Source organism: Magnolia sinica, chromosome 9 (genome assembly GCF_029962835.1).
Source record: "Magnolia sinica isolate HGM2019 chromosome 9, MsV1, whole genome shotgun sequence".
NCBI classification, from domain to species: domain Eukaryota; kingdom Viridiplantae; phylum Streptophyta; class Magnoliopsida; order Magnoliales; family Magnoliaceae; genus Magnolia; species Magnolia sinica.
The window spans coordinates 86615095-86625633 of NC_080581.1; the positions used below are offsets into that span (position 1 = coordinate 86615095).

A 10539-nucleotide genomic window follows, 5' to 3' on the forward strand; every position below is an offset into this window, starting at 1 on the left:
TTGATAAAAGAGGAGCTTATCCATTGAGCCCTTTGTACATAGAAATTCCCTTTAAGTTATTGGAGTTACAAGGGATGGTAAGGATTAGATTGAAATGGTGATTGGAGGTTTTGAGGAACAAGATGCTGTTAATGCATGTGAAATGTGGGATGATTATTGATGCCTGCCAGTTGTTCGATGAAATGCCTGAAAGGAACTAGTTTCTTGTAACACCATTACAAGAGGGATGGTTTGAGTTATTCCATCCTCTTTATGTTATTTTCTTTGGTTCTGAGTAGTTGTAATTCTTCATATCTAATTATTAGCTTGGCTCAGTTTCTGAGCCCAGTTTATCTAGTGTGAACTGAATCAACCTTCGCAGTAAGTTTCAAATAGACTTTGTAATTTCGTCGACCACAAATCCGAGGTAAGTATTTTAAAGATATTTTGTGCATGATCATGTTGCCATGCACACACATGCAATGTGAATCTATCTGTGTGTGGCTTGCACATATATGCAATTGTTTTAAAGATATTTGGTGCACGATCATGTTGTCAAGCCATCAACTTGTTCCTGACATTTTGCTTGCTTGAAGAATAAAACAACCTAATTTTTGAGACAGATCATCTACATGGCCAGATCCATTTAATGAATTTCTTGGATATTTCTCCAAATCCATTTAATGGATGTCTTGGATGTTTCTCTAGCTCTAATAAAATGGCAAGGAATTAATGATTATCGATCCAAAGTGGAAATGATTAGTGGATTACATCAAGTGGATCAATGTATTTTTCTCCCGTGGTGTCTTTTCCAGAGTGAACCTATCAACCTAAGTTCTTGACAACAAGCTTGGTCTTAATAATCTCTGTTATCACAAAAATTAGAGCAAAATTGTTGTATTCGGGCAATTGAGACTGTTTTGAACACATGGAACATGAAATCTTGTTACATCAGTTCTCATTATATTCTCTGACAGATATTGCTTTTTAGACTCATTAGATCATTGCATGGAAACTTTTTTGTTGAGTTTTATTTGTATAATTGAAGTATCTTGAGTGGGCATATCTTAAATGGCACTGCCAATGGCAAGGTCATAGGAAGGGCATTTTGTATCGGAATTTTGGCAGGATGCTGTAAGGAGTAAATGCTTGGTCTCAACATAGGAAGGGCATTTTGTATCAGAATTTGGTCTCAACATGGAAGAAAGGGTTGCAATCTTCATCATTTCTAAATAAGCCCCGGTCACCTTTTCAAGAATGGAAAATTGATTTCTCAGAACTATCCATTGGCACTCGTGTTGAGATTGGTAAGCACTATTCTTGCTTTTGAAACTTATATTATGTCTTTAGGAGAGTTGCAATCGTTGAAACTTTTTCTACTTTTGTTTTGGTTTCTCACATCATACTGATATCAATAGCAAGTATATTAAATTGGAATGACTAAAGATTTTTAGACAGTATTTTCTTGGGTTTACTTGAGGTTAAAGTGGCTCTCGGCCTTTTGTATTGGGGCGACAATCCTCCATTATCACCCTTATTTTTTCTCCATCTTTGTTTCTGAATAAATTATTGTTCTCTCTCACAGCCTGCTTGCTACTTGGAAAGTGTTTGGGTGGAAAATACTTTCCCAGAAAATGACATTTTTCCTTGACTGGGAGTTCCACCTTTTGGCGGAAAACATTTTCATAGACTAATTCCTATATATAAAAAAAAACATATTCTCATCTCCTCCCTTGTTATTTTTAATTTTTTTTTTAAAAAAATTAATTCTCTCCAAATTCTTTCTTGGTAAATATATTTTTTTTTCATGAAACTGTCACTTGTATTTTTTGGAGCTCCCAAACAGGCCCTAAAAAACAAAAACAAAAAAACTTAAAAAGAGGACCCGTACTATTATGTAGTTGGGACAGGGCCATGATGATGATGATGATGAGACATGCATACCTATACATGCTATAGTATGCATGAAGGTGGCAATATGTCATTTCTTCTAACATGCAACTACCAAACATGTCATTTTGGGCTGCTGTGCCCTGCACCAGACCTCAACGTGTTGGCTTCCTGGGACTAGACTGCCACATGTCTAGCTCTGTCAGTTAATTGGCATGTGACATTAGTAAAATTGTTCAAATAGTTAGCAACATTCACATTGGCAATATGTCATTTCTTCTAACATGCAACTACCAAACATGTCATTTTGGGCTGTTGTGCCCTGCACCAGACCTCAAGGTGTTGGCTCCCTGGGACTAGACTGCCACATGTCTAGCTCTGTCAGTTAATTGGCATGTCACATTAGTAAAATTGTTCAAATAGTTAGCAACATTCACATTGGCAATATGTCATTTCTTCTAACATGCAACTACCAAACATGTCATTTTGGGCTGTTGTGCCCTGCACCAGACCTCAAGGTGTTGGCTCCCTGGGACTAGACTGCCACATGTCTATCTCTGTCAGTTAATTGGCATGTCACATTAGTAAAATTGTTCAAATACTTGGCAACATTCACAGTGGAGTGAATAGCTAAAATATGGTTACCATATGTTTTTAGGCTGCTGAATATGTCTTACTTTAACCTCTGTTAAAATCACGTGTGCTGAAATGGTCACGCTACTTTGTTTCTATATTGAGTAATACTTTTAACTGCTAAAACTAAGGTGAATGGTGGTTTCTCAGGCTAAATACTTGTATATTAATTCATTTTTAGGGTTCTTTGGGGAAGCTTTTCGTGGCGTATGGAATGGGACAGATGTTGCTGTCAAAATATTTCTGGAGCAAGAGTTGACAGCTGAGAATATGGAGGATTTCTGCAATGAAATATTTATTCCAAGGTATCATCTCACTTATCCACAAACAATTTTGTTGATCACCTATTTCCCTTTTCTGCTTGCTCTGACCTGGTTTGCTTATTTTTGTTTCTTTGAAGAGGATATAAATGTTGTAATATTGTTAATCCCTGAAACTTTTGCGATCTTATTTGCTTGCAGTGGGAATCATGAGCGTGACTGGCCAGGGTCAGGATCATTCTATGAAAATACGGATTCTGGTGGGGAATATGGCGTGCTGGCTGAGACAATGTTCTATGAATTCCAGCTGACAACAGAGCCAAGTTTTGGTAAAAAATAAAAGTGTTTGTTTTTTGCACAATTTCATTTTGCTCAAGTCATGATTCATGCTTATCTAGCACTATCTGTTCAATGGGGCCCACATGCGACATGGCTTGATGACTGGAGTTATAATTCCATCACATGTGACACAATCCAAAACTCATCTAAATTTGGAAGATATGCCGCATTTATATGACCTAATCCAACCAAAAGGTGGAAATTGCACTGACCAACTCATCGAGTGGGCCACATGATACAAAAGCAACAAGAGGACAATGATCTAGTTCAACCCGCATGGGTAGCCCACCTGATAAGTGGATCAACGTGAAAGCCCACCTTTGGGATGGCTCATATGGCGTACACACATGTGAGTAAAGCCAATACAATTTATTTATTTTTTTTAATGTTGAGGTGTATGTGAAGAATGAACATTACTCGTTTTTCACCATGCTTAATGTTCCAATCTTCTACAGGTATTCTACAGACTATGGTTTGTTCCATTTATGCATAGCGGACAGTGAACATGATTGGAGAGAGGGTTCGGAACAGTACAGATTCATCGAGCATTGCCTTTCGTCAGCGGATAGGCAGAAACAACCATGGTTGATCTTTGCTGGTCATCGTGTTCTTGGCTACAGTTCAGGGTACTGGTACGGCCTGAGTGGTGAATTTGCAGAGCCAATGGGAAGAGAGAGCCTACAAAACCTTTGGCAGAAGTACAAGGTTGATATTGCACTTTATGGTCATGTCAACCAATATTAAAGGACATGCCCAGTCTACCAGGTATGTATGAATAGAAAAGGAATGTGGGTTTTGGTAGGTACTTGTGTGCATTTAAGATATACATCCTAGCTTTTGAACTCACGGATTACTCTTAAAAGTGTGATTCCATATGTGGTACATACCCATTTCCTAGTTTAACTGCTATATATCATATGTTGGAGTCACTATCGTTAAGTGTGATCTGATTACTTAAAAACGCTAGTCTGCAATAGCTACAATGGACCTACACAAGTCTGCTATATATCCTGGTTTGCTTATTTTTTATTAGAGCGTCTTGACCTTGTGGATGAATGAGACATCATGTCACATCCAACATATGCATGTCTTACTTACAGAGGTAGAAAGGTTGTGAGGACCACGACCCCTCATTTGCAGTAAGCAATAGTACCAACCTGAAGAAATAACTAGCCTAGGAGTCACCCATTTCAGCAGCCTATGAAGGGCATGGTCATTGAGGATGACTAAGCTAGGCCTCATTTATTTGAATTTGAAATAGTGGTCTTTAAATTGTTGATACCTTGTAGTGTTCTTTAAATTGCAGAACATTGCAACCATGACTACTGTTGACATGATGGCTGGCCCATCAGAAGTTCCGGTCATTTGCTGACAAACATACCAGCCTTGTTCATATAGCTACAAATTTACTCTCATATGGCCAACTCCAACAATGCTCTCATGCATTCAGATTGACAGTTCGTTAACTCTTTTTTTTATTGCTTTCATTAATTTGAATTGGGCTTATTGGTACATCTATTTTGGTACAAATAAGCTCTATATTATTTGCATCAGTTCTATTATTTCAACTTGGTATTTGTTTAGTCCAGCCCTAACATAAATGACGTGATTCTACCAAGTTCCATAAAAGGAAAGCTACGAGGCCCTAGTCCAACTATTGTTGGCTTCCTCAACAGTTACTGCTGTGTTGCAAACTCTAGGTGAAAAGAACTAGATAATCAGGGATTGAATTATTATTATTATTTTTTTTATAATAATTATTGTACTGTAATAATTTTTGGGTTTCGAATATGTGTGTGTGTGTGTGTTCTAATTGAAAAAAAGCTGAAGGTTGTTGTTTCTAGAATTTTCGACGGTTGAAAACCGTTCCTAATTTTTAAAATTTGCGACGGTTGAAAGCGGTTCCTAATTTTTTGCGACGCCCTCTTGAATTTGATGTGTGCGCGCTTGTATTTGGCCTTTGCAGATAGTTATCTACAAGTAGCATTGCTCACAAACAAAATGAAGATACCAGCAAATCAGAGCCAAGTCATCCAACATGAGCAAAGAGAAGTGATCTTTCCATAGCTTAGATGATGCAAAAGTAGTGTCATTTTATAGAATGCGTCATCACAAATAATCAGAATCAAGAAGAATCTGCTAACTGCCCCTACGTTTGTTTTTTGTTTTGTTTCGTTTTGTCTTGGTATTTTTTTTTTTTAATTTTTAATTTTTAATTTTTTTTTTTACTTTATCGAATTTCAAACTTGACCTGGAAGGCCTAATGATCCCGCCAATGTTATCCATTATTGACAACCATTTTCTTTTGTCAGGGAATATCCTGAATTGCCTCAAAAAGGCCTTGCCAGAATGAAAAACTCTGGTCAAACAAACCCAAACCCATAAAAGAACTAGCATCAAAAAGCTCTCGAGCCTACCTCAGTCATGTTGAAAAGAGAAGTTGAGAATTGTCAGTAATGCTCTGCTTCGGACATGGACGTAAGAACCAAAAACAATTAATGTTATGAAAAAATTTAGTCGATACTGTCTCACCTCTTGTTAACCAGAGTACCTGCAATTTATTGGAAAACAAGAGAAGACACTAGGGGTGCCGGTTAAGGCGGGGAACCCTAAGATGTTTAAGTCATGATATGGACTCATAGTAGACGTAATAGAATCAGGATATTTTTCATACCTTTTTACGATAACAGAGGCCTTTATTTATAATATTTGGTTTCAGGGACGTACATGGCAATGCCTCTTAGATGGTGATTGCGTATTACGGAAGAGATCTTCCTCTGGACATATCGTGATTGACTTACTGAGATCCTTGGTAAATATCTCAAAGGATAATCCTATCTTAATATATTATAAGTGTGTTTGTATTACGAGGTGGTGGTTGATATTCGAGGTCAACCTTCGAGGCCAAGGTTGCTACCTGAGGCCGAAATTGGTATTGGAGGGGACCCATCAAATGGGATATCTCATAACCTAAAGGGGACCATCAAAGATGGTGTTGATGGCCGACACACATCGCGGTGGGTCCCATAAGGTCGAGCTGTGTGGGACTTACTGTGATGTGTCGAACATCAACACCGTCCATTTGATGGGTCCCCTTTAGGTTATGGGATATCCCAAAAATCAATCATATACGGAACTCAAGTGGGCCGTACCATCTAAAACCATGCGAGGACATGCTTAAAACATATAAAAGCACTTGTTGGGGCACATCTGATTTTTCAATGCGGCATAAAATTGGTTTGACCCCTTCTCCAAGTGGGACACACAATGGATGGGCTGGATTTATGAACCACATCTCAGTGGGCCCAATAAATTATTATGAATGTTTTAATTGGAGGATAATCCCCCTCAACTGTTGTATGTGGTGTGGCCTGTCCAAGTCATGGATTGACTTGATTTTTAAGCCCGTGGCCCACCATGAATGGTGCATCTGGCTGACAGGGTAGATGCTAGATACACATTACGGAGGGGCCTACACAGCTCGACCTCATGGGAAGTTCCCATGAGGTCGACCTCATGGTACCATTTCCCACATCGGTCACTGGGACTGTGCAATTGAATGATCTAAACTGTATATTAAGTCCAGATGCATTTTGCTTGCAACCATGTAAAAATAACACTAATCAGTTGATCCAATCCACCCCTGATTTGACTTCTTTTTTTCTTTTTCTTTTTTTTTAGCCATGCTTTTCCAAGCAATGGAATGGCTGATTAGGATTTCCTGACCAAAGTGACTCGTTAGAATCATAAGCAATCTATGATCTAGCCTGCCCAAATTAAATGGTAAATAACAGATAGGTACAACTGTCAGATTATCACGATGTTTGCCTTGTAGCCTATAAAATCTGTGCTGAACCTAATGTGCAGCCTAGATCAAGCATTGGGCGGTGTATGTGTCCCAATGCAACATGGAGCACTTTTAACCTATCGTGTTTCGTGAGCATTGTAGCAATTCTTATGTTCAAGCTTTGTAAAACCCACCCATTGAAAGGGTCCCATCTTTAATTAATAGAAAGCGGACAAAAGCATTTGGCTGTAATGAAAATGTTGCTCATCTTCAAATTCAACTAAAACATTATTCCATGTTTTCAACGAGAGGAATACTATTTGCCGCCATGCAGAAACCCAAGCATTCACACGTGTAGAAATGGCACACATGCATTTAATCCCTAACATTCGACTTGTGGATTGAATGAATTAAGCTAGCCCGCAGGCCAATCGTGCTCATGAGTTGAACCTCATACCGTGGATTATCCATTTCCATGAATATTGTAGTTTTGTTTCCCGTGTCACACAAGCAGACCGCTAAGATTGCGATTCAAATCTGGGCCATTAATCCGGTAGGCCCAAGAATCAGACGGGTCTGCTAATCAAGCGGACAAATCACATGCTCCCAAGGCAAAAAAAGAGCCTGAGGTCAAGAAACTTCCCTGTTTGGTACCTAAGGTGTACATGCCGAGCATGTTTGGTTTATCCAATACATTGAACTGATGGTCCCATCATAAATGAAAAAGATTTGATGGTTAGGATCTTCCAATTTCGAAGAAGTTTTGAGCTTGGTTCATCCATGATGAGGGAATCAGATATATGGCTTGCATGAATCAAACATTTGTTCCATATGAATCGATCAGGTCACGAAAGAAGGAAGTTCAAACAAAGTTCGGCGTTCCCAACGAAGAAGAAATTGGCCTCAATAAAATAAAAATAAAAATAAGCCTGTCTATTCTATTGACCTGACTGGCCTATATATTTGTCTAAGATATACAAACATCATGCCATAGTTGATGAATGGATCTGATCTTGTACACGTCTGCCATAAACCCACCGTCCATCTCATTCTATTGTGTCTACACCTCCCCATTACTTGTATAGTCTCTGCACCTCTGGTTAAGAAAAACTGGTTCATATGTTTTCACTGAATTGCTGCAGCAGCTGCTATTTTTTTGGTAAATCTTCTTCTTCTTCTTCCGGATAGTGCAAGAAAAATAAGAGGTAAGCACTTACCATTATTATCTATTTATTCTATGGTTTTTATTAATTATCGTACTAGTCTGAGTTGTGTAGGAAACGAATGTGTTACTTATAATATGGTGTGCTGGTTCTTTACATAATAGCCTTACCGTAAGGGTATCAACAGGACCCAATAGGCATTCTTGGAAAAAATGGCACTGTGATAGCCATTATAGGGGAAGCAACGGTCGGATACTTCCTTCCCCCTGTGTGTAACGGTCAGAAAATAATTCTTTTATTTTTCTATTTAAATTGAGGTAATTACAGCGCTTTTAATTGCTTTTTAATTCTCTCGTATATTCAAGCAATCCAAATCAAATTTTCACCACTATTTGCAGCGTGGTTAAGGATTAAAACAAATTCTTTTTTTCTTTTTTTTTTTTAATTTACTGATTTAGGTAAATCGAATCTCCTTGATCCATTTTGGGAAAGATTTGAAAAAAATATATATTTTTTAAAGTTTTTTGTTGGATTAGATGTAGCATGTTTGCAGCATTGTATGTCTTCTGTAAAACAGCTCTTTAGATTAATGAAACAAGTGCTTCTCTGAATGAATTTCTGCTGCAAAAAATCACTGAATGAATTTCTGCTGCAAAAAAATAAAAAAAAAAAAATGTAGTATGTTCAAACATACAGACTCGTGCCTTTTTTGCACATTTTGATAAGATTTCTATTTATTTTTGTTAGTTTCTGACTGATTTGTGGATGAACAGTGTATCTTATGAAAAAACAAATCGATAAAAATACTTTTTAAAAAAAATGAAACTTAAGGTTGATGCATAAAATATTGGTAAGATGCTTAAATTATGCCTTTCGGGGTCATGTTAATCACTGTTGATGCAGTTTTTTGGCGGACCTTCTATGCGTCTTTCCCTTGAACCTACACAACGAAGGTGAGAGACAAAGGAGGCCCTGGTTCGTTCAGGGGACTCTCTGATGCCTAAGTCAGGCTCGTGGTCCAGGAAGGATCTTCAGAAAGGAGATCAAAGTAGTGATTAGGGTTTTTTGTGAATGTACCTTCTTGGCGAAGCACATCCCTGTATTTATAGGGAAGGGAGAGATCCATCGTAAATGGACTCTCTCCGATTGTATTGGAGATTTGATATGATATGGGATCTTCCCAAGATTTTAGGATCTCGAGAACATCAAGATCTAATCTTTATCTCTTTGAGATCTTAGGAGAGATCTTCGCGATTTGTAAGATTCTTTGGACGTTGGGTTGGTTTTGGGTCAGATCTAAGGCAGGAGCCGCTCCAGCTGACTCAGCCCCCCTTATAAATCAAGCTTTGAGATCTTTCAAGATGTCTCGACCCTGTTGAGGAAATTATTATGGATTACGACATATCTGTGACCGGGTTATGACCAGTTTATGATCATCTTGTATCCAGTCTTCAACCGATCTATGGCTGATCTATGACCGGTCTGTGATCGTCTCATGACCAATCTATGGTTGACATGTGGTCAGCCTGTGACCGAGCTATGGTTAGTCTGTGGCTGATCTTATGTCCAATATTTGACCGATCTATGGCCAATCTATGACTGAGTTATGGTCGGCCTATGATCGTCCCGTGACCAATCTATAGCTAACCTGTTATTGGCCTGTAACTGAGCTATGGTCGTTCTGTGGCTGATCTTTGGCCGAGCTATGGTCGATCCTTAACTGACCCTTGGTCGTCCTAGTAATTGGGTCGGCCTTTCGACCTCTTAAGGCTTTTATGGCATTCCTATAGGCATTATTACCCTTTCTAGGAGGGCAGTCTGCTCTTGCACATGGAGGTCGTACCGGGCTCAGACCACAATGGGTCCAGGTTCATTTAGAAGAGTTGGTCCATCCATAAGCCGACTTTTGGAGTTGTATATTTTTCCCCAACAGTAAGCCTCCCTTGCTTTTCGAGCAGGCCCAGAAAGTAAGCTCAGCCGTTGTTTGGTCGGGTTATATGTGGACCGAGCCAGGCTACGTAATCATTAATGCTAAGCTAGGCAGCTAGCATGATAGTCAAAGCGTCGTTCATTACGTGTCGTAGTGTGGCTCGATGTCAGGTGGGCGCGGAGCTGTCATTTTGGTGACTGGCCAGTAAGGCGGCTGCGCGTGGCATGGCGAATGATTATCTGGACGGGCGCCGTGTGCGGCTGTGACACGTGGCTCCACGGGGGGGAATATGGGACGCCCGTATGGCGTGGAATTGATGTGTCATTGAGCCGTTGCCATGTGGTACTACTATATAAGGATAGCCTTAGCGTTCTAGGGCTCTTCCCTTCGGCTTTTCCATTTTCTTTTCCTTCCCTTTCTTCCCCAAACGCGCTCCGGAGATCGTGTCTGCTGCAATCCTCTATCATTCCACCATTCTTGTCCCTTGTGAGCTCCATTTCTTCTCCCTTTCGATTTGATTTTCATGTCTGGGTGTAGGAGCTCGCAGGACGAGATGTC

The 10539-nt window shown here is 39.3% G+C and overlaps 1 long non-coding RNA gene across 2 annotated transcripts; it reads left to right on the top strand.

Annotated features, from left to right (window-relative positions):
* The first annotated feature begins 224 nt into the window (after positions 1 to 224).
* On the top strand, positions 225 to 4597 carry LOC131256524 (uncharacterized). Of its 2 annotated transcripts, XR_009176865.1 has the most exons (5): positions 225 to 1286; positions 2684 to 2807; positions 2964 to 3091; positions 3557 to 3866; positions 4408 to 4597. It is a non-coding gene; the product is annotated as an uncharacterized LOC131256524 (long non-coding RNA). The 2 variants fall into 2 exon arrangements; XR_009176864.1 differs by having other exon boundaries at positions 3557 to 4597.
* The last annotated feature ends 5942 nt before the right edge of the window (positions 4598 to 10539 follow it).